Below are 25069 nucleotides of genomic sequence, written 5' to 3'. Positions count from 1 at the left end.
AAAATTCAGCCAGCATCCAAAATAAAAAGTTGTCCTAGGAAGGATGGCCCAGGAGGATGAGAACTTCAAGGATAGCCTCAGCTACACAGAACTGGAAGTTAGCCTGGACTAGCCATAGGATACCCTGTCTGAAACATACAAAAAGGGCCGATGAGGCTGAGTGTCTCTTTTATGGGGAATTCTGGAATTCTCTCCACTGAGCTAGACTGGGGACCTATCTGTGACCTGGCCTTAGAAGGCCAGTGCAATTGCACATCCACCTCACAGAGGTTCTGTGGGTACGTACTTTAAGCTGGGCCTTCCTCACAACCCATCGGGATAGGCAGCGCTCTTTCCATTTTACAGATTGAGAAACTGAGACTCCAGAAACTTCAGAGTGAGGGGACACAGCCACCATAAGGTCTTTCCCAGGACACAGCATCGGTGCACAGCACGGCATCACAGTTGACTGAGAGGCAGAGCCCCTGGCCTGGCCTCGTCTCTGGACATGCCCCAGGCTGGCACTGAGTAGCCTGTACACTTCTTTCTCACACAGCTACCACCTCTAGCTGTGGGACCCTGTACCTCTTAGAACTCTGGGCAGAGAATCCAGGCATGGTGGTGCACACCTTTGATTCCAGCACATGGTTAGTAGAGGCAGGCGGACTTCTGAGTTCAAGGCTAGCCCGGTCTGCAAAGTGAGTTCTAGGACAGCCGGGGTTATATAGAGAAGCCCTGTCTTGTAAAATCAATAATTAACAGCAACAACTCCTCTGGGTGGTGATAACATCACACATCTCAAAAGTGGGATGCAAACTGGGAAATTCAGCTTAAAAACAAAACAAAACAGTAGGCACTTATTTAGCACCCACTGCATGCCCACGCAGGGGTTTGCAGGCAGGCTACAGCCACAGGGAGAGTCTGGATACATCTGCTGGCCCTTCTATGCCGTCCTCTTCAAAACACTAGAGACTACAGATGTTTTTCTCCCCACCCCCAACACCCCCACCCCCACCCCCGAACCCACAGACCCTGCATCCGGAGGACGGACTCCAGATAGTCGGGATGGGACTCCAGCTGAGCACTCCCTGGCCTCGCCCCTGGGACGCAGGAGGTTGCCCTGCCAGTGATCCTTATCCTCTGCTTCAGGTAGCAGGCTTGTCTGGACACATTCCCCAGGAAGTGGGGGTAGCACCCCCAAGGCAGCAACCCATCCTGGCCCTGTGTGATTCCACCCTTGCCATCCTGGGCTGGGCCACACCTCATACCTCCCACAACCCCTCATCAGGTATCTACCAGTCTCCCAACCTCCTCACCTCACCTCGCTGGCTGCCATTCTGACACTATTAAAGTTGGGGTCCCATCACCCGCCTGCTAAGAAAGCACCCACATGAGAAAATTGGTCCATGCTAGGGAAGTCTCAGTGGGCAGGGCTCGGGTCTCTCCAGGGAAACATTACCTCACTGGCTGGCAAAGCTGCCCCTCAGGTGGCATTGCCATCTTCCCTGAACCCTGAAAGGTTAATGGATGAAAGGGTAATGGTTAGGAAGCCAGTCCCTTGAACCAGTTGGGTTCAAATCATTGCTTACCCCGGGACTCCGTCTATAGCCCGGGCCAGGCGCTTAATCCCTGCCCGTGGCTAAGCCTGCTCAATTATAAGAAGGATTTATTAGAAATCATTACAAGGATTAAATGAGTTCGCAGGACAAGGACCTGAGACAAAAGAAGGGCCAGACCAAGCATCAGCTGTCCCTGTCAGTGCTGCCCCGAGACTCGCGCATGCGCACTGCCAGCTGGTCAAATCTGGCCCTGAGACAGGTCAACGTTTTTAAAATACCAGCATGGCATTTTAAATATGAGAAATCAATATTTTGAAACTTTTCTTTGTAATAACAAAACAGAAACGCAGGAACACTGCTCCGCCCCTATTCTCATGGAGCTGGAGGATAGACGCCTCCAGTGACAGGCCACACATCCCCAGGGCTTCACAGCCCGGCTTCACTCCTCCTGGCCTCCCTTCTGAGGCCCAAGCTTGGTGGTTCCTTCTCACCATGCTGGCGCCATGACATGTTCCAAAGAGAAAAGACGCCTCCTGCTAGGAGCCTCTCTGTCAAATGTGGGAAAATGATTCACGTGAACATTGAAGTCAGGCCAACGAATCGATGGTGACTGATGTTCTGGACAGCGGTAACCTCAGACTTCCTAGAATGGAGCAAGACTGGAAAATAGGAACGTTCTGGAAGTGTCCCATCTCGATGTCACGGCGGTTGCTTACATATGTGTGTGCTTGTCAGAACACATCGGGCTGTCACCTGAGAGTTTTATCCTGTGCAGATGACACACCCCCCATACAAAAGAAATGGGGAGGGACCTGGTGGGGAGGGCTCAAGGTCTAAACAGGGCCGGAGTCCTTTGGGTGTGAAGATTTGGCCTGTTAAGTTTGACAAAGATGGGTGAGCTCTTTCCTGACGATCAGTTGGCTCTCCTTGCCCAGGGCAGGCCACACAGCAGAGGCTGAAACCCAGAGCGTAAAGCTGTCAACGGTTGGCTCTTTGAAGAGCTGAACAGACTCATAGAGTCCAGAAGAGAAGCCGTCAGACTTAAGTTGCATGTGGCAACTTAAATGTGTTAAACTGGGGCTGCGGATGTAACCCAGTTGGTAAAGCGCTTTGTCTGCACTCCAGGGTGCTGTGCATCACCACATAAACTGGCGGACGTGGGGTGCACTCAGAAAGTAGAGGCAGAGGATCACCCTCAGAGGTAGCAAGTTCAAGACTGGCCTGAGCCACGAGACCCTGTCTCAAAAGAACTTTTTAAAAATTTATTTATTTATATGAGTACGCTGTCACTGTCTTCAGACGTACCAGAAGAGGGCATCAGATCCCATTACAGATGGTTGTGAGCCACTATGTGGTTGCTGGGAATTGAACTCAGGACCTCTGGAAGAGCAGTCAGTGCTCTTAACTGCCAAGCCATCCCTTCAGTGCCCGGCCCCAGCAAATTTAAAAAAAAAAAATTTGTTTTGTTTTGTTTTGTTTTTCAAGACAGGGTCTATCTTCTATGTATCCCTAGCTGTCCTGGAACTTGCCCTGTAGACCAGGCTGGCCTCGAACAAAGTCATACAGATCTGCCTGCCTCTGTCTCCTGAGTGCTGGGATTAAAGGTGTGTGCCACCACCACTGCCTGGCTATTTTTGATTTTTGATTTTTTTTTGGTTTTTTTTGGTTTTTTTGTTTTTGTTTTTGTTGTTTTTCGAGACAGAGTTTCTCTGTATAGCCCTGGCTGTCCTGGAACTCACTTTGTAGACCAGGCTGGCCTCGAACTCAGAAATCCGCCTGTCTCTGCCTCCCAAGTGCTGGGATCAAAGGCGTGCGCCACCACCGCCTGGCGAATTTTTTTTTTTATTTCTAAAAAAGATGCCTTTTTCTTTTATTTATGTGTATGCTTATGTGCCTGCTCACATTCGTGGCCGGTGTGAGCTGCCCTATTAGACCAGAGGGTAAAGCCACTGCTGGCCCTCACCACTGTGGGGTATGCAGCAGGCTTATCTCTCAGGCCTCAATGACCTCTGTTGGGGGGTAACATTGTACCTCCCCCCTTAAGACTGGGCACAGCCACTCAGGGCACACAGGGGCTCAGAAAGGCTTGCAGGAGAAGTGCTATGTCAGCAGCCCACCCCAGCTAAGGCAGGGAGGCACGGGCAGTATGAGGGCCAATGGGGACATTTCTACTCGTGAGGGTGTGGAAAATGAGTGGGTGGTGGAAAAAAAAAACCGGGCTGGATTTGATGCTGCGGGCCTAGGAGGAAGAGCTGCTGAGCGCAGGGAAAAACTCATACTGCCCCCCTCCCACTGCCTCCCCACCCCCGTGCCCTGAGGCTGGAATAAGATCTGGGAGCAGTGCCGATCAGCACCGGACACTGCTGTGGTCACACTGGGGTTACAGGAAGCTGCATCCATCTTTAGAGAGGTTCCTCTGCCTGGAGAGGTATGGTACCCGCATCGGGATAGGTGGAATGGGCTCACCATAGAGGCTGCTGGGAATAGAGAGTTGTCAAGGCTTGAAGCTCCTTACAATCAGACCTGTCTTGCCAACTCCACTCAAAGCTCCTTAGAACCTCCTCGAAGCACAAGACACTGGTATTTATCTGCTCGCTCATTCGTTCATTCATTCATTCATTCATTCATTCACACTCATTCATTCAGTCAGTCATCCTGCACCTGCGCCAACTCAGGAAATAAACCCCCTACTGAAAATAAACCATTGAACAAGACACAGTCCTCACTCTCAGCAGCAGGAATTGTGGTGTGGAGGAGAAATGAACAACGTGGCTCTAATCAACACATCATACATTTATTTAGTGCTTGCTGTATACCAGTCAAACACTACAAGCCAAGTACTTTAAATGCTTCTCTATTCGATCCTCACAAAAATAGTGATATGTATCGTTACTGATTCTCTTTGGGAGGTGAGGGAACTAAGGCACAAAGGGCTGGATCGATTGTCCAACCCTCAGGGGTGGGGTTTGGGATCTAAACCCAGGCAACATGACTCCAGTCTGAGTTCTTGAACTAACAGTGTGCTGGTGGTCTCATGCAAAAAAGGACAGCAGGGCAGGTGTAGCGAGAAGATGGCCACACATCAATCGAAACCAGAAAGACCAGGATATACTTAGGTCCCTCTGAAAGGCAAGGCTCCCGAGGCAAGAGAAAGAGAGTTTAAGAAGGTGTGGCAGTACAGTGGGGAGACCCTGCATGCTACATTAAGGGAACTGAGGCTCTGGGAGGAAGCCCAACTCTGGGGCAGCAGATCCAGAGATACAGACGGGAACAGACCCTCAGCCAAGCAGCCTGCGCTTCCTTCCCACGATGCCCGAGTCTCAGCTGCCAGTGCTAAGCACTCAAAGCTGAGCCAACTTTGAGCCAGCCAGGTGGTCTTTGTTCCCCACACCTAGACTCTACTTCCTGCTGAGTGCAGTGTGTGCCTCCTCAACCCTGTCCCAGTCACGGCTCTGTGATGCTGGCCACCGGCTTTAGCGCTCCCACGTCAGGTCAGTACCCTCTTAGCGGCTGGATCACCCGGAGACTGTGAGAGGGCAAGAAGGTGAATGTTAAAGCCACTCTGGTTTAGCTGCTTACGAGCCACTTCGCTGATCGAGCCCTGCCACTCTCAGAACCTCAGTTTCGCCCTCCACCCAGGAGGGCAACAGCTCCTTCCTCATAGAGGTTCTGAGGGTGAGAGGACCCGGTGGGTCAGGTGCAAGCACTGTGGCTGCCTTTGAGGTCTTCAGGAAAGTGAAGTTTAAACATCACTGGTGTAGTCCAAGGAAGGACTCCAGCCACACGAGGACGAGGGGGAGACCTCACCGTAAACCGCAGAGGCCATCTTGGTTACCTACTCCCACCAGGTTTGAGGTTATGGATTCTTCATACCTCAGCAAAATAACCCAAGGCAGGAAGTGGGAAGCTTGGACTCAAGAGCCAAGAGGGTGAACCACATGTGCCCATGCAGACAGCTGCTCTGAGCACTGGGCTCTAGACAGGAAATGGGAAGAGACACGCAAGCTTTTATTTAGCATGGAGGTGGCCAGGCAGAGGAGAGACCTAGTCTGCTGGAGGTGGCATCCCGCCTCCAGTATCTCTCTTGCAAGCTGTTTTCTTCCTTCCTTCCTTCTTTAAAAATGATTTATGTGTTTTTATTTTACGTGTATGGCTGTGTTCCCTACATGTACAGATGTGTGTACCACATGCATGCCTGGTGATGGTAAGATGGATCCCCTCAAATTGGAGCTGTCATGTAGGTGCTGGGAGTTGAACCCATGTCTTCTAGAGGAGCAGCCAGTGCTCTTACTAACCACTGAGCCATCTCTCCAGCCTTTCTCACTGTTTCTTAAGCCCGCAGTGGGTCCCCCATTTGTGTCCTCAGGAAGTCCCCTTCAGGCCACTCTGTAGAAAGCTGGCTGGCCTGCTCTTGGTAAGGAGCTGTAACCAAGCCCTCTTACCCATGTGGGACTGGTACACTGTCCCCTCCCTGGGTCCAGACCTTCCCTTAAGCTACTCCTCTTGTCACTCCTTGTGGCTCCTCTTTTAGCAAAGCCCTAACTTCCAGGGCTGAGGCTACAGCGTCTCTTCTGCTCCAGAGCCTAGTGGCTCCTATTACTGAAGCTCCCACGCCTGGCTGGCCTGGTATCCTCGCTCGAGTCAGTGAGGATCAGTGGAAGCCTCAGCCCCCAGCCCCAACCTCACAGGACACCTAAGTTTGGATCCCTGGGCTTCTGTGTCCCCATCCACAAATGCAAAAGCACCCGTTATTGTCACGGGGCGGGGGGATGGCGGGGGGACAACCTTCTCTGGAATTAGCGATAACAAGAGAAAAGATGTTTGAGATTGGGATGGGAAAACTGAGGGCCCCCTGCCCCTTTCTGGGCATGTCTTCCAGAAACCCTTCAGGTTAGAGACAGGCCAACCAGGCGAGGTCCACGAGACCCTACAGAGCCCTGGACATGGAGCCTGGCAGATGGGCTGTGTGATCTCAGGGAAGTCTTCTTCTCTGGCTGAGCCTCCACCTCTCCCTTGTAAACAGGGATATAGGCTTTGAATGAGAGGAGAAAAACACGCGGGAGGTGCCTGGGCTTGGAGGGCAGGCCAAGGCCTGGCTCCAGCACAAGGTCTCCGGGGCTTCTGTGTTCTCCCGTTTGCACACACAGCATCGTTCAGTGCACACTCCCCCTCCCGCCTGCTCAGGGCTTCCCTGGTTGGAGCCTCTGAAAACTTCCCAGAACTGGGCTACCAGCCAGGGCTTCTTAAAGTCACCAGCCTCCCGCCGAGGGCTCAGCAGGACCTAGCCAAAGCCCATCACTCACCACAGGAGATTATCACATCACAGCCTGCAGGATGCCAGGGTGCCTGGCAGGAGCCTGGTACCAGCTCCACATCTGCCCGGGCTGGGGAGTGACTAGGACAGCACCCCCACTGTCCTGCCCTCCATCCCAGAGAGAATCCATAGGGCCAGCTCTCTGTCTTTCTTCCCTATCAGTCAGGCCAGGCAGGGGCTCCAGAGCTGCAGGACCACATCACAGCCATGAGCATGGCAGCCTCATTCCCCACACCCCGGGGTTGGGAGACATGGATAGAACTCTGGGCTGGACTGGGTCCACTCACACCCCACTCTTGGTTAAGAACATAAACTTGGGGGGCCGGGAGGAGAAGCCACGCTATGTGGAGTTCAAATTTAGCTGTGTGACCCGGAGTGAGCAGTTTAAGCATGTGGGGCCCATTCTCATACTTACAAAGTGTCAAAATAACAGTATCCACTGTCCTGGCTTGCTGGGAGGATAATCAGTTCTTTGTAAACTGTTTGGAATGTGGCCTGGTACTGCCTGAATGGACAGGCAAGTGAATGAGCGCTCACGTGCTCACGCTCTGCCGCCCAGACATCATCTTCTGCAAGCTTGCTAGCACGACCCTGCCACCAGCTGTCTGACATTGCTGCGCATGCCAAGAGCCCTTCCCACACAGGGCCTTGGGGGAGCCCTCCATCGTTGGGACCCTCAGGTTTGAAAATGACATAATCTCAACTCTAGCTGGCTTTTTGCAAGGCAGTGAGTAAACTTCTTGATGGTGTTGCCCGGATGGGGCAGAGGGATCAGGCATCAGGTAGGGTATGATCGATCCAGACCTTCTTCAGATGATGCTGTTGGGAAATGCTTTCCCTGTGCTGACACCTGCCAGCCCCTAGGAGTGCTACCCTCTCTCACCCCCACCTCCTGAGATCACACACCTTTCCCAGTAGGGGAGCCAGCCGAACTCACTGGTGCCAGCATAAGACCAGTCTCCCTGCCTGGGGTTAATGATAAAGTCCAGGGGAGAACTCAGGTCACCAGGCCTGTTCCATGTGCCCTGCTCTGTGACAGTGGAGTGGGGTCCAATACTGTGGTTGACAGCCTAACTACTAACATGGAGTGAGTTCCCAAAGGGAGAGAGTTGCTGTTGGTAGAGAAGATGGGTGGGGGTACCACACACAGCATGGGTACCCACACTAGCTCAGCTACCATCAGATCCTGCAAGTTCCTCTTGTCATCCATCCATTGCACAGCCGTCCATCAGACACCATGGCGCTGCTAGAGATGCCTCAGAGACCCATCTGCTTGCTACCAGAGCAGGGAGTGTCACAGGGTCAGGCTCTGGTCACCTCAGTGGCCCCCATGCCCAGTTCAGGAGAAAGAGCTTAGCTTGGGCTCTTCCAAGCTTTGCAGTCTCTTCTCTCCATTCCCACATACCAAGAGCATTCCAGAAACCCCACAGGACAAGAATATGGTCACGTGGAAACAGGAGATGGGCCACTGGGCCCCACTTGGAAGATGGGATCTAGGCTCAAAACAAACTCCTTCCAATGATACCCTGAAGCCCTGGGTATTCTGAGAATTGGGCTCCAGCACCCTCTAGGCCACCCCTGAGTTATCATATTGAAGCTTCCTCCCATGCAGGACATAGGACATCCATAGCTCCAGTAATAAACACATTTGCCTACTGCATACCCAGCCACACTATGGGCTTCTGAGGCGAGAAGATACCCCATCTGACTTCATGTTTTCTCACAGACACATATCATACATGTATGAGATAGGCACACAGCTCGTAGGACACCAGAAAACAAGACAGCATAGCAGACAAGTATGTAATGTACGCGGGCTACTGACAGCCTGCATTTTAAATCCTGACTCTGTCACTCGCCACCTCCAGGACTTAGATGAGTGACAGGACATTCCTGGGCCTGACTCTTGGTTTTTTAGATGTTCATTTAGGTATATACTGTTTTTAATTTTACATTTATTTAGTGTGTGGAGTGTGTGGTGTGTGTGTGTCTGTGTGTCTGTCCATCGGTCCAAGGGCTTATGACAAGCATAAGCCACCAGCTTGGGTTTTACTTGTTCTGTTTTGAGACAGGGTAGCCCAGGGTGATTGTGAACTTCTGGTCCTCCTTCCTCTTCCTCCTGAGTGCTATGATCAGATCACCAGCCCGGTGTCACCAGGCCTGTTTATGTGGTGCTGGGAATGGAGCACGGGCTTTGCCCATACAAGGCCAGCACTCTACTAAATGTGTTACATCCGCAGTCTGTGAGTGCCTTTATTAGCCATAGATAAGAATCCAGAAGAGGGCTGGTGAGATGGCTCAGTGGGTAAGAGCACCCGACTGCTCTTCCAAAGGTCCGGAGTTCAAATCCCAGCAACCACATGGTGGCTCACAACCATCTCTAACAAGATCTGACGCCCTCTTCTGGAGTGTCTGAAGACAGCTACAGTGTACTTACATATAATAAATAAATAAATCTTAAAAAAAAAAAAGAATCCAGAAGATGCTCCAACATGTAATAAAGACACATGCTCCACTATGTTCAAAGCAACCATATTTATAATAGCTAGAAGCTGGAAACAACCCAGATGTCCCTCAACAGAGGAATGGATACAGAAAATGTGGTACAGGGGCTGGAGGGATGGCTCAGCGATTAAGAGCACTGACTGCTCTTTCAAAGGTCCTGAGTTCAACTCCCAGCAACCACATGGTGGCTCACAACCATCTGCAATGTGATCTGATGCTCTCTTCTGATTTGTCTAAAGACAACTACAGTGTACTCATAGACATCAAATAAATAAATAATTAAGCTTTAAAAAAAAAAAGAAAATGTGGTACATTTACACAATGGAATACTACTCAGCTAGTAACAACGACTTCATGAAATTCGCAGGCAAATGGATGAAACTTGAAAATATCATCCTGAGTGAGGCAACTCAGTCACAAAAGAACATACACAGAATGCACTCACTGATAAGTGGATATTAGCCCAGAATTTCGGAATACCCAAGATTCAATTCACAGACCACATGAAGCCTAAGAAGAAGGAAGACCAAAATGTGGATGCTTCAGTGCTTTTTAGAAAGGTGAACAAAACACCCACAGGAGGAAATATGGAGACAAAGTGTAGAGCAGAAACTGAAGGAAAGGCCATCCAGAGACTGCCCTACCTGGGATTTATACCATATACAGCCACCAAACCCGGACACTATTGTGGATGCTGGGAAGTGCTTGCTGATGGAAGCCTGATATGGCTGTCTCCTGAGAGTCTCTGACAGAGCCTGACAAAGAGAGAGGAGGAAGCTCGCAGCCAACCATTGGACTGAGCTGGGGGGGGGGGGCGGGGTGTAGGGGCTGATGGAGGAGTTGGAGAAGGGACTGAAGGAGCTGAGGGGCTTTGCAGCCCCATGGAGGGAGCAACAATGTCAACAGGCCAGACCCCCTGGAGCTCCTGGGGACTGGACCACCAACCAAAGAGTACACATGGAGCAACCCATGGCGCTGACCACATATGTGGCAGAGGATGGCCTTGTTGGACATCAGTGGGGGGAGAGGCCCTTGGGCCTGAGGGTGTTTGATGCCTCAGTTTAGGGGAATGCCAGAGTGGGAGAACAGGAGTGGGTGGGTGGGGGAGCACCCTCATAGAGGCAGGGAGAGGGGGGACAGGAGAGAGGGTTTCCGAAGGGGAGACCCAGAAAGGGGAAAACATTTGAAATGTAAGTAAAGAAAATATCCAATCAAAAGAGAGAAAGAAAGAAAGAAAGAAAGAAAGAAAGAAAGAAAGAAAGAAAGAAAGAAAGAAAGAAAGAAAGAACAAAAGGAAGAAAGACAGACATTAAGTAAGTATTGGAAGCAATACCCCAGACTGAAAAGAGGAATAAACACCCAAGAGCTTAGAGAAAGAAAATGAGGTTATAACTGTAATAAATAAATAAATAAATAAATAAATAAATAAATAAAAGTTGCTTTGAACTGCTGATATAATAATAATAATAATAATAATAATAATAATAATAATAATAAAGAATCCCACAGTTGCAGCTTCTGGGAGAAGAGACTGGTGTGAAAGAAAGGGACAACATGTTGAGAACTGATGCTGTTTATTTGATCCCCATACACCTCGGAATAAGTGTTGTCAATGACCCCCAACTTCGCTGACCTGTAAGGGTAGAGACCTGCTCTGATTGCTAGGCAAGAAGGACTCAAGAGCCAAGTCTGTGTGGCTCCAAACGTCTGTGTCTCCGATCTGCCTCCATCCCCACCCATCCCAAACACGATGCAGATGCAGGGCTTCCACTTCCACTTCAGAAGGAAAGGCTGATCTCCCCCCTCCCCCGCCCCCCAGCCACACTGTCAGTCCCAGCCAATCAGAGTGGATCCTCAGTACGAGTTCCTGAGCTGCTGTTGCCTTGGTGACCAGGAATGTCTGCCTCAGGAAGCCCACCCAGGCTCCACATCCCACCAGGTCCCCAACACCCCGCCCACCACCACCATCATCACACATGACCACGCTCGGGTAGGGAAGAGCCGAGAAGGAGAGGTTTTAGAGGGGCTGATTCCTCCTAAGTGCAGGGGAGAGAGAGCTTTGTATTGGCTCAGAGTGGTCCCCAAGCACAGGAGTTTGGGGGAGTACTAGGCTCAAAGAAAGGAGAGCCAGTACCAAGCTCAGCTTCCAAATGCTTCCCCAGTCTTGGAGGAGGAAGAGCTATATGAACCATGCAGTGGGTCCTGTGATTGACTGCTGTGTGGCTCTGGACAAGTAGGTTCACCTGGGTACCGGGTCTGGCAGGAATGAATGGGAGGACCCAGGAAGAGACACATCAGAATCAAGTGCTACCTCCCAAGAAAGGCACTCCCAGGACACCTGCAGTGATGCTGGGTGCTACCGTGACCACACAGGAATGGCCCGGCCACAGAGACACAGCACAGACTGCTGGAATGTACTCCCTGGTTTAACCTGAGGATCACACAGACCGCTGTTGTTGCCTGTAAACAGCAATGGCATCTGGAACAGCAACAAAAGCTACTGCCCAAGGGGTGAATCGGTTCTGAGCCCAACAGGTTCTAAAGTAGTCATTCCAGCAAACCCTCTTAGAGGCACAGAGAAGGTAGATACCCAGCCTAAGGTCATACAGCTGGGGTGAGGAGGAGGTCCCAGGTCTCCGCAACAGTTAGGTACTATGGGGCGCTACCAAATGGAGTGTTCTGGGAAGGGTGTCTCTGCCTGGGATACTCACATAGACGACATTCCCAAACCCCCTTTTGGGTCCCCAAAATGCTCTGTAGTCACCCAGCTTGGGGTTCCCCTCCCCTCTAGGGCTTGGCTCTGCTCAGCCCAGTTCCAGAGCCAATTTGCAATTGCATAATGAACAATTAGGGACAAGCTTTCTTCTCTTCCAAAGGAGCAATCAGCCTGGTGGCAAAGGACAGAGCAGAGAGAGCCCAGGAAACTTGTCCCCTCCCTCGTCCCTGCCAAGATGGAGAGCCCCCTCTCCTGACCCAGCCTAGCTGGAAAAATCAGGGCTCACTAGAGTGTCACCCCCTCCCTTCTCATCTGCCTCCTGTCTCGGCTCTAGGAAGGCATCCTGACAAAGCTGGCCCATGACTTTCCTGTGATGCTGTGTTTCCAATGTCATCAGGCTGTCTGGTTGGTGACACCTGGCCTGTCCCCCGTAATTACTATCTAGGCACCATGCTGAGAGTTAACATTATACTTGCTAATTCTACATCTAACAGCCAATCCATCACTCCACAGCAAACACACAGCTAGCAAACAAGGCAGCTTATGCTGCAAGCAAGGGACTCTCCTCATCGACTCTCCTCATCAGGGTTCTGTCACTGAACTGGTCCTAACCTCTGCAGTTCCCTCTGGGTCAGCCCCAGAACAAGAGTCTCCTCAACTCCCAATTCCCAGTAGTCTCCTAGGCCAAAGGTGACTAGCCAGCTAGCTCCACTCAACCTAACAACTTCCACAACACTTCAGAGAGTGCTGCACACCGACTTCTAGGCCACCAGGTATCTAAAGCCTATCTCCTTCCTCTGCGTTCCCACGTGTCCACACAACAGCTTCCAGAGAGAAACAGCAGCGGCCGACCTGGGGGATACAAGAGGACCAGGACTGGGAGGACTGGGGTTGGGGTGGGGAGGTCATGATTAACTGTTCTCTGAGGTAGGAAGCACCCTCCTTTCAAAGGCTTAGGCAAGTCCCTGAAAATGTTCTCCATCATCTGATACAACTCAATCAATGACCAGATGCCTGCATGGACCAGACACCGTTTCTGGGTGCTGTCCATCACTGGCAGATCCGGAACTTCTCCAGTTCCCCTCCCTAAGATATCCTCTTGGAGGAAGCTACCATAGTCACCAGGAGCGGACAGGGAAACGTCAGAGCATTAGAAATGACAGCAGAGGCTGCATGGACCCCAGGTCATCAAGTGGACACCACTCAGACCCAATGCTTAGGGACAGGCCAGAGGCAGAAGTAAACACCCTGTGGTCTGTGACTCATGTTGCTCATGTTCAATGTACTAAGCCATTGACACTCAGAACAGGAAATTCGCCAGCAGAGGGAGTGGCAAAGCCACGGGTCCCCAGGGCCACAAGAGTGCTTCTCACTGAACCTTCTGGAATGTTCTATTTCAGAGGCTGGGTGGCTTCTCTGCCATCCTGTAGTTTCACTGTACTTTTGATGGGTCTCAACTACCTTGCTCTACACACACACACACACACACACACACACACACACACACACACACACACACATATACACACACACACACGCTTTGGAGGGAGACATATGTGGGGGTCTCTTGAAACGCACAGAGAGCAGGGGCTGGTTCCACAGGCTTGTCACCAAGCCAGCCCTAGCCTACAGTGATGCTCAGCTGGTGACATTCCAGGCCTCAGGATATCGGGCAGCCCTGGCCCCCCTGTCATGGGTCTGCACTGACTCCTCCAGCCCTGTTACAACACCTCAAACTTCTGATCCTTACCTGGGGAGGAGGGTCCATGTCACACAGTCCCTTACCATCAATAGACTTCCTCTCCACTCTGGCTTCCCTTTGCCCTCCTGTGATTCTGTGTCACATTCTGGAGTTGGAGTTAGCTTGGACCAAATCAATCAACTTCGTGATATTTCCAAGTCCTCGGCTAGAACAGGACTATTCAAGCATGGCGTGCAATTGCCCATCTCCTGCCTCAGAGACAGACTTAGATGGGACCCGAATATTCTCCAGCAAAACTGGCACCAATGTCACCTCTCTCAGCTTGAGGTGTTTCCTTGAAGGCACCAGAGGACACGTCCTGGTGGCATCCAGGTCCGTGTCCCATTCGTGCACACTGCTAGATCAAATATGACCCCCAGCTCCGTCACTGCCCTGGTGGTCTCTCTGTGGGACTGAAGGGGGACAGTAGCCAGGGGAAATGTGGGGGAGCACGGTAAGCCTCAGGGCTGGGAAGCGGAGAGCAGAAGGCTCTCACTGATTGCCCAGTGCCTGCGTCTCTAGAGGACCTGTGCTGTGGCTCCTGTGGAGGGCTGTTTTCGAATTCCTGAGCACTCTGTGGCATCTGGGGGAATCTATGGCCTTCACCTCTTTGTCCTTCCCTGACTCTGTCCCAAGCCACTAACACAGGGAGACCTGGCCTTATGTCCCTTCATCTAAATGCCACCTTTACCTAGACTATCCTGTGAGTCTCTGGGGGCAGACTTTCTCATCCCTGGCTCCAATTTCTGCCCACCTCATGATGGGTGGGATGAAATCTAAACTCCACCCACTCCTTTTTCCTCTTTTTTTGTTTTTTGAGATAGGGTCTCACACTGTTACCCAACACAGCCTCAAACTCACCACCACCCCACTTCAGACCCAGGGGTTAGAATGACAACTAAACCCCAATTTTTGAGGACTTCAAATCACCAAGCTGGCCTGACACACAGTCCACATGCCTAGGCTGCCAGAGTCAGTGACATCTTTTTCCTGGTGGGAAGAAAGAGGTGACGGGAAGCTTCAGAAAGGAGAGCTGTATTTGACAGTCACCCCTGTCAGATCACTCTGTGTAGACCAGACTGGCCTGCATCTGACAGTCACCCCGGCTGGGCCTGTCCCTAATCCTGTGACAGAGGCAGCTTGGGATGAAGGTCTGTGACAGAACCCTTACTTGCCTGCCATACACAGCCACGATACTTAAGTAAATGATCAAAACCAATTTCACTGTTTTGAGGGGAAACAGTAAACCGGGGAGAGAGTGTGTAGCAAGAATCAGAGTGGGCAGATGGAGGGATCTCTGAGGTGGGGGCTGATGGTGCTGCATAAGGTTTAGAAGGGATTAAGTTTGCCTGGAAAGTAGCGCCACTGAGGTAGGCTTGAGGATACTGTCCGAGCTGCACTTTATATATTCATCCTCTGCTGTGGTTTAAACGTGTCCCCAAAGTCTGTGTGTTAGAAACTTATGCCCCAGACTCACATTAGTGTAAGGATGTGTGTGGTCTTTGGGAGGTCACTGGGACTCCATGTGGCCATGAGTGTGGTCAGGACTTCGTGGTGGCATTAGTAGCTTTGTTAGAAGAGGAAGAGAGGACCAAGTGTGGTGGTGGCACATGCCTTGAATCCCAGCACTTGGAAGGCAGAGGCAGGCAGATCTCTGTGAGTTCAAGGTCAGTCTGGTCTAGCCAGTGAGACCTGAGATTCGGTCCTCTCACCCTCTGGGATTCAATGCCCTGGATCATAGATGAAACGGCAGGAAGGTCGTCTAAGGTACAAGCACTGTGTTCTTGACCTTTCCAGCCTCCAGGACAAATAAACCTCTACTCTTAATAAATGACCTAGTCTAGGTTATTTTGTTATAGCAACACACACACAAAAATAGACTCCCGGAAAACCAAACGCTGTGGTTTTCAACGGAATTAGGTTATCAGCACGACTCATATGATTTGGTTTCTACATTAGCGAAGTAAAATAATAAACCAGACCACACAATGTGCTGAGACACTGTCTGCAAATGGCCGGGCACATGTTAAGTGTACAGTAAATGTCAGCTCCATGGCACCTCTTCATTCATCCACCAGGGCACACCGGCGTCACTCGAGGTAAAGAAAGGCACTGGCAGCTGGCCTCTGGTTTGCCTCTGTCCTCCACTGAACTGACAAGTGTCCGGATGTTTACCCAAGATGGTCCAGGGCTCCCTGCCTGTCCAGGACAGGCTGTATAAACACATGCAGTCCCATGGCGCCTGCTCTGTCTTCCCACGAACACACTACTCACCTCCAGGCTGGCCTCATTCTTGCGGTGAGCCTCCCCCACTCAGACACTCTGCCTATGGACACCTGCTGTATCCCACTGGTACCTGCAAGATGTCCTGACCAGGTCCACGATCATCTCAGAAAAGGATGAAGTGAGAGAGCTGAGCTCTGCCGAGGAGCCAAAGGCTGGAAGGTTCTGCCTCCACGTTTATAAAGTGGGGAATGGGGGGGGGGACAACAGAGCTAGCCCCAGAGAATGGTGACATTGAAATGGCGTAATATGGCAAAAGAACTCCAAACAGTGCCTGGCTCAAGGAAGGAGCCAGAGAGATAAGAGCAAACAAAATGTATTCTTGCTTCTTGAGAAGATCGGATGGCCCAGAAGTCACCCAGTCACAGAGAACACATTCTAAGTCCAAATAAAAACTTACAGCTAGACTGTGCCAAACACTTTCCTGATGTCAGTTCACCAACTACGTACAGCAACTTCCAGAGCTAACCATGGCCCCATTTCTATAGAAAGGAAGCATATCTCAGAGAGGTCAAGTCACTTATCTGGGGTCACACAGTTTTGTTTCTGGGGCTTCCTTCTCCATATCTCTCTTCATTCTGAGAAGCCTCATAGGGGCACTCCTCCCCAGCGCCCCCCCCCCCGGCTTTCTCTAAGCCAGTGGTTCTCATGGTTCTCAACTTGTGGGTCGCTACCCCGAGGTGGGGGGTTGAACAACCCTTTTACAGTGGTCACCTAAGACCATCAGAAAACACACATATTTACATTACAATTTGTAACAGTAGCAAAGTTACAGTTAAGAAGTAGCAATGAAAATAATTTTACAGCTGGGGGTCACCACAACATGAGGGACTGCATTAAATGGTTGCAACATAGGAAGGCTGAGAACCACTATTCTAAGCCATCCGGGCAGCGAGAGCTGTCTGACCATCCTTGCCCACTGCCCGAGGCCTGCCGCTGCTGGGCCTCTTGGTTTGGAAAGAGGAGGAAAGATCACTTCACTAATACATCCCATAACCCTCATGGCCACCCAAGGCCACAGGTGTGATTGGACCCTTCCACAAAGGAGGAAAATGAGGGCCCAGAAGACAGTCACTTGCCCAGGGACAGGCCAGGGACCCAGTTTAGTAATAGGCTGCTTAGGGGCCTCCTAGGAGACCCAGGGCAAGGACAAAGACACCAGATGGTGGAGGGACACACTCTATGGGCTCCCGAAGAATCTGTACAGCACATAAAAGGGGTCTCCCCACTGGGAGGAGAGTCTCTGAGATAGACTCAGAATCTGCTGTGAGCCAGCCCTGAGCCCAGGAAATACTTTCCCTAGGCAACCTTCCCTAAGGACTGGGCATTTGGTCAGGCATGGGCTTGCGGTGCCAGCCATTGTCTGGCTCCATTTCTTTAGAATTTCATTTTAGAGAAGAGAAGCTGACACTCGGGTGCCAGCAGTATTCTTTAATATCATACTGATTAGAAAGTCCTAATGATACCTGTATCCGTAGCCATCTTCCTCCTCTCCCTGGAGACCCCTGGCTGTGGCTCATGTGACTCCCAGGCAGCTGGGACAACACCTAAGGTCAGGGTTAAGTCTCTGTCTTAATTACCCTTCACACTACTGTGACCAAATAAATACTTGAGACAGAGCTAACTTAAGGGGGAGAGATTTATTCTGGCTCACAGTTTGAGGATACGGTCCAATGTGGCAGGGAAGTCACGGCAGCGGTGACGGCGGCGGGAGCGTGGGTGACCAGTCACGTGGCACCCACAGTCAGGAAGCAGAGAGAGAGAAGGATGCCGGTGCTTGGCTCACTTTCTCCTTTTTATTCAGTTTGGGACCCAGGGGACCCACATTTGGGGTGGGGCATCCCATCTCAATTAACTCAGACTAGAAACTCTCTCACAGGTGTGCCTGCCTCCTGAGTAACTCTACGTTCTGTCACGCCCGTCACACACAGGAGGAGACAAAGGCTTGAAGAGAAGTCTCAGGATAGCTTTCCGTGAGGTGAATAGGGAAAGTGGTGTGCATGCATGAGCACTGCCCACCCCACACACAGCTCGGGGCATGCTCCAAGCTAACAGTGTGGATGCTCAGTGACCCACCCACCCCCACAATCTATCTCCTGACAGAGACTTCTCTCTCTGTGTCACGAACCCCCAGTAAGGAAGAGTTGATGGTCCTTTGCAAGCTGAAGCCAAAGCATCCATCCTGCCTGCACAGTTGCCATGGAAATACCAAAAGATGCTCCCAAGGTGAGTAACCAGTTAAGTCCTCTCACCTAGCCAGTACATATAGCAAGTGAGGGCACAGACTGGGACAGTGTCAGGTCCCTTCCTCCCATGTCCCCCATCCCAAAGCCCTAGGATGTGTGACAAGGAAACCAGGCTCCAGTTGGTCTAGGATAATGGAATAGCAAGAAGGTAGTGTTTGTTCTGGGCCCCAGTTGTGAGGAGTTGAACTAAACAGCTACCCAAGTGAGTGAGACAGAAAGGCACAGAGACAAGATCAGGTACCGTGGCACCCATTAATGTCAGCCAGGTGGTGGTGACACACGCCTTTAATCCCAGCACTTGGGAGGCAGGGGCAGGTGGATTTCTGAGTTCGAGGCCAGCCTGGTCTACAGAATGAGTTCCAGGACAGCCAGGGCTACACAGAGAAACCCTGTCTCGAAAAAACAAAAACAAACAAACAAACAAATAAATCGGCACTTAAAAAGCAGAGGTAGGAAGGTCTGGAATAGCTATCCTTGGCTACATAACAAGTTTGAGGCCAGCCTGGGCTACATAAGACCCTGCTTCAAAAACAAACCGGCAAAGAAACAGTTGGTAGCTTCAGAGGACCCTCTCTGTGTCCCTCACCTCCAAGCCCAACAGAAGGGCGCCTCCCCGGGCTCACTCCTCACCTGCAAAGGCTGCAGACTGATTATTTATGCCTTACAGGATTGCTGGTGACTTAAGCAAAGTCACAGCTATGGGATAGGGATGCAGGTGCTTAGGGAGAGGGGAGCATAACTCAGGCAGAGCAAGGCACAGTGCTGTTCCCGAGGAAGTGAGAGGAGCTGATGGTACCTCGAACAGCCCTTGACCCTGCCCAAGGATGCTCCCGGTGGGACTGGGAAGGGCAGGCCATGGGGATATTAGCACATCACTGACTAGAAGACAAAGTGGGCGGGGGCAGATTAGATGGGGCAGGGCAATCATAGAGCAATGCCTTATGTCCTAGGGCAGAGGTAGCGTGGCCAGCAGCGGTTAAGCTCAAGTTCCTGAGATGAGGGAGAAGACTGGGCTAGTCTGGAATAGGGGTTTGTTAAGGAGCCTTAGCCACATTTACCTTTCTGAGCAGGGTCTTATGTCTCCTAGGCTGGCCTTGAACCCCTGATCCTCTGGCCTTCACCCCCCCCCATCTGCTGGCATGATAGATGTGCACCATTACATCTGGTTTATACCACCCTGGGGATGGGACCCAGGCCTGAATGCATGCTCAGCTAGCCCTCTACCAATGGAGGTATGTCTTCCTTCAAACCCTCTTCAGCAGCTTCCCGCTGCTCTGAGAGTAAAGGGAAAAGTCTCAATTCTGGTCTACAGTCTACGAGAATCTCAGGCTCTGACCCTGTCACCTTGCTCAGCCTCATTTCACAAGCTTCCCCCACCCTGGTGACCCTGTGTTCTAGTGACTGTTTTTTTGTTTATCTTTGCCTTTCACATTCACTTAAACCACAGGGCCTTTGCACACACTATTTGCTGACCACACAAGGCTCATCTCTTCCTACCTAGTCAACACTCCCTCTCCTCAGCTCACGCAAAGTGCCTCCTCTCCAGGGAACCTGCTCTAAGCTCCCTCCCGGGCTGGAGTATGTCTCCTGTGACAGGAGGCATCTGTCACCTCTGCTGCTTTACCCTTGCTGTAACTGTCCACTAAAGCTCACCCTTGTCTCTGTGCATCGTTGTGTTAAACACTTATTGGTATTTATTGAGCACCCACTACAATCCAGGCCCTATCCGGGGTCCCGCAGGGACAGGGAAAGCAATCGATGTAGGATCCCCACATTTGTAGAATTCAGGGTTCCAGGGCAGAAATCAAGAAAGGCATGACCCATGAGGCAAAGGTGGGGAGGAGGGAGAAAGCGGAAGTTGTAGTACAGGACTTCCTGCCTTTCTGTGCGGAAGACTGAGCCTCTCCTTTGTGTAACAGGCAGCAAGGAAGGTTTTAACAGGACTGTGTGACCAGTCTAGATGTAAATTTCAGAGATACAGGAGGACTATGAGGAGGAAGAAAAGCAGGAGGGAACAAGTTGAGTCTTCTTCCTTCATCCAGGTAAGTATGTGGGCTGGCCTAAGCCAGGCGGGAGGGGACTGGTACTGATGGGTGCAGAGAAGGGGAGAGAGGACTGGCGGAAGTGGGTCACAGATGGAGAAAAAGGAGTATCTCTCAACCCCTCCCATCCCACCCTGATGACTGTCAAGCCTACATACAGCAACGCTGTGCAGCCAGGGCCAGGGTGTGGGGAGTGAAGGTGGGCAGAGAAGAGCCCTCACCAGGAAGATATCCTAGGCAAGCTGGTGGACACTCCCCCAAACACATGAGCAGTACCCAAACCGCCGAGGCTGTGGAAAACAAGACCGGTTTGAGAGACCATCACAGCCAAGGAGGCAAAGGAGGGGTGCCAACCAAATGTCACCCGATATCCTGACAGGATTCCAAAACAGGGGGATGTGGAGAAAGGACAATGTATGCGAAAGCCTGCAGACGTGCACACAGTATGGAACACAGTTACAGAAATAGAGTGTCTGAGGCTCGCTCGACCCGCTGCGCCTTGGGAGAGAAGATGAACCCCATAAGGGGAGCCGGGAGAGAAGAAACCAGATGAATATTCAGGTCTGTAGCTTTTAAAGTCAACTGTTCATTTCTTAAAGGCATGATACAGGTTTCCTGGTCTCAGGGACTAACTGTACAGAGAAAGGGAGGCGGGCCTGAGTCCTAGAGGCCACACAAAGGATTGGGTAGAAACAGGTCGGCTGACAACCCCTGGCCTGGGGCTTGGGACTCAGGGGTTGAACCCATTTCCCAAAACAAGGCTTTTCATACTTTCCCAAGGTGCCCTGGGGACAGAGGTGTGACCTGTGCCTGGTGGGTCGGAGACACAGCCAGAGCCTTGGCTGAGTCTAAAAAGCCAGGCCTACTCACTCACATTCCACTCGCAACAGTGGCTTCTGATTTCACCGTACAAGTGCTCGCTCTGTGCCCCAGGGGAATCCCATGGCCAGCTGTGAAGGCAGGAAGAGGAGAATCAAGCATGAAGCCAGCCTCCAGGGCAGCAGCTGATGCTGAGCAAGTGGGTGAGGGATCGACACAGCCGGCCGGCCGCTCACATCCACCTATCCATCCATCACTCACGTATACACCCATTTCTCCCAACTGCTCCTTCTCTTTAAGGAGTTCTCTTTATATTATTTTAATTTTTAAGACTGGGTCTCTCTATGTAGCCTTGGCTCTCCTGGCAGTCTCCATGCAGAGCAGGCTGGCCTCGAACTCACAGAGATCTGCCTGCCTTTGCCAACCAAGTGCTGGGGTTAATGGTGTGTGCCACCATACCCAGACCAAAGATTTATTTTCCCTGCCCCCACACTCCCCGGCTCTGAGGGTCTTACACTTGTTAGGCAATCAATCAGTCTATCACTGAGCTAAAGCCCCAACCCCAAGATTTCTGTTTTTATTAAAAAAATATTAATTTTATAAGTGTTTTGCCTTCATGTATGTATGTGTACCACATATGTACATATCTGATGTTCACAAAGCCCAGAAGAGGGCATTGGATGCCTTGGAACTGGAGTTTCAGGTGGTTGGAAGTCACCATGTAGGTGCTAGGAATCAAACCCAGGGTCCTCGGTAAGAACAAGTGCTCTGAACCATCGAGGCACGTCTCCAAGGCCCCTAAAGACTGCCTTTTCTTTTTATTTACACAGATGCGTATGGTGTTTCCCTCAGAAACAAGAAGGCACCAGATCCCTAGAATGGCGTTCCAGGTGGTTGTGAGCTACCACGTGGGTCCTGGGAATCAAACCCTAGTCCTCTGCAGGAGCAGCAAGTGTTCCCAGCCCCTTCTCCAGCCCCTCCCTCCAATGATGCATTTCATCCATTTGCCTGTATTTGTGCGTTGTGTCTGCCTATGCATGTACCATGGTGTGTCTATGGAGGCTGGAGGACAGCTAGCAAGAGCCACTTCTCGTCTTACATAGCGGTCCCAGGGCTGGAACTCAGGTTGGGAAGTTTGTTGGCACGTGCCTTTGCCTGCCGAGCCATCTTGCTGGTCCTCTAGTTATTGATTTTGCATATACCCGAATGAATACCTTCTGTGTGCCATCGCTGTCCTGAGTGGACTCCGCAGGGGACAGAGCAGATACAGTCCGTGCCTTTATGGGACTTCCGTGCTGGGAGGAGGTAGCAGAGCAGTTGTGGCGAATGCAGATAAGAACTAATGAGGGGAGGGTGCCAGACAGGAGCCCAGTGGCACAGACCTCTAGTCTCAGAGCCTCACAAGTGGAGGCAGGGGCATGGCAGTGTGAGGTCTGCTTGAACTAGAGTGAGTTCTAGGCTTGCCCAGGCAGCTTAGTGAGACCTTGGCTCATAACACAAAGAGAGGCCTGGGGTTGGAGCTCAGTGGTAGAGTGCTTACACGGCACACAAGAGGGCCTGGGTTCAGCTCCTGGTCTCTCTCTTACACACACACTCACTCACACAAACACACTTATACACACATATACACAAACACACACACAAACACACACTAATGCATATACACAAATACACACATACACAAACACACACACTCACACATACATAAAAACACATGCACACACAAACACACATATATACACTCATAAATATACAAACACACACTCACACATACATACACTTACACAAACACACTCACATACACACACTCTCATGCAAACACTCACACAAACACATAAACACACTCACATAAATGAAAGCACACACACTCAAACACAAAGAAACACACACTTACACACACATCCATACACATAAACACACAAACACATACACACACACAAACAGGCAAACTCACACACATAAAAACACATACACACAAACACACTTACACATACACACGCTCACACAAATACACACACTCGCACACACATGCAAGCACACACACTCAAACACAAAGAAACACACACACACATCCATACACATCCATGCACAGACACAAACATACATACTCACATACATGCAAACACATACATGCACACACACAGAGACACACAGCACAAAGGGGACAGAAACTGGGGGGTGAGGGCCAAGTTTGAACGCACGCCCAGAGAAAGCCTCTCTGAGGTGACCTCTGAGTGCAGACTCAGAGGAAATAACTGCTGTGCAGATGTTTCCACAGCTGTGACTGGTGCTCAGTTCTCCTGTCTCAGAGACAAGAAAAAGGGGGTCTGGAATAAAATGGCTTGTTTCAAGTTACCTCGGAAATGCCTGGGACAGTGGACGGGCACTGGACAGTACTCAGGCGTGGAGTCTGTCACTAGAGACACTGGCACAACCATCCTTGACTGCCTGACATCCACCTTGCTTCTCTCCCTCACTAAAGCCAGATTTCTTTTTTTTTTCTTTCTTTCTTTCTTTTTTTTTTTTTTTTTTTGGTTTTTCGAGACAGAGTTTCTCTGTATAGCCCTGGCTGTTCTGGAACTCACTTTGTACACCAGGCTGGCCTCGAACTCAGAAATCCGCCTGCCTGCCTCCCGATCAAAGGCGTGCACCACCACGCCTGGCTTAAAGCCAGATTTCTAAAGTCCCACAATAGTCATGGGCAAGGGGGTAAGGAAGGACCAGGATGGGCAGGGGCTGGGGAAGGTGTGGTCAGGGTCCTCTTAGCTCACTCAGGGTTAAGAGGATATGAGGAATGATTCTACATGCCCCCATCCTGAAGATGTTAGGTGGTCAGAGGAAGAGAGGGAAGGATCTATGCCCGTCTGCAAGCCCACAAGACAGACATCAACCATGGGGACCAAGTGGAACCCTCTGTCTACTCAGCCCTACCCAGTCCTGTAGAGGTAACCGGATGCCCCCAGAGCTGGAAGCCACTGGCGCTAACAGTTCCGGCAACAGTAGCCCTAGTGTCCTTCTGTGGGTGGCTCAGAACTGAGAATTAAGTTTGAAGGGGACCAAAGGGGACTGTCCCTACTCTACCCTTTCCCTTCCTTCTTCCCCCATAAAGGGAAACATTAGAAAAAGGACTCAGAGGGCTGAGGCAGAGTAAGTCAGGCTGCGGAGCCTCAGCTCACTAAATCCATTCTCCACCCACCTCAAGCTGAGATGGCTCTGGGCCCCCAGAAGACAGAAAGGAAGGGAGAGAGAGAGAGAGAGAGAGAGAGAGAGAGAGAGAGAGAGAGAGAGAGAGAGAGAGAGAGAGAGACTTCACCTCCACTCTCCTCATCCAACTTCACATGTGACACTGGGGGTTGCTCAATGAGTTCTGTGGCTGACTCACAGAGCCAGCCAGAGCCACAGATGACATTCGACATTCACAAAGCACCAAAGAGGGAAGAGCCTTCCATGACTTGCAAGCTCCCTGGTGGCGGGCCTGGGATCTCAGGAGAGAGGCACAAGATGTGTTGTGTTTGGGAATCTGCTTTCTAAAAAACGCCCTTTACTGGCACCTAATGATCCAGAAGTAAAGGTGTTTGTTATGTGAGTTCGATGACCTGAGTTCAATGCCTGAAACCCACATAAAGATAGAAGAGGGGGCTGGAGAGGTGGCTCCGTGGTTAAGAGCACCAACTGCTCTTCCAGAGGTCCTGAGTTCAATTCCCAGCAACCACATGGTGGCTCACAACCATCTGTAATGGGATCTGATGCCCTCTACTGGTGTGTCTGAAGAGAGTGACAGTGTACTTACATACATAAAATAAATAGATCTTAAGACTTTGGCTGGTTCCCTCACCTCCCCAGGCCTCCCCTCCTGTAAGTATGA

General features: G+C 51.0%; 1 protein-coding gene and 1 long non-coding RNA gene across 5 annotated transcripts in view; one reads left to right on the top strand and one right to left on the bottom strand.

Moving 5' to 3' along the window:
* Ece1 (endothelin converting enzyme 1) overlaps positions 1 to 25069 on the bottom strand; it is a 102993-nt gene that overhangs the window by 61056 nt on the left and 16868 nt on the right. The gene's annotated exons all lie outside the window — the stretch shown is intronic.
* Positions 20212 to 24790, top strand: Gm13012. Of its 3 annotated transcripts, none has more exons than XR_390848.4 (3): positions 20212 to 20385; positions 20765 to 20946; positions 21276 to 24790. It is a non-coding gene; the product is annotated as a predicted gene 13012 (long non-coding RNA). The 3 variants fall into 3 exon arrangements; XR_001784459.2 differs by having other exon boundaries at positions 21166 to 24790; XR_001784460.2 differs by having other exon boundaries at positions 22035 to 22135.

Source organism: Mus musculus, chromosome 4 (assembly GCF_000001635.26).
Source record: "Mus musculus strain C57BL/6J chromosome 4, GRCm38.p6 C57BL/6J".
Classification (NCBI taxonomy): domain Eukaryota; kingdom Metazoa; phylum Chordata; class Mammalia; order Rodentia; family Muridae; genus Mus; species Mus musculus.
This window is presented reverse-complemented; position numbering and strand designations above follow the sequence as displayed.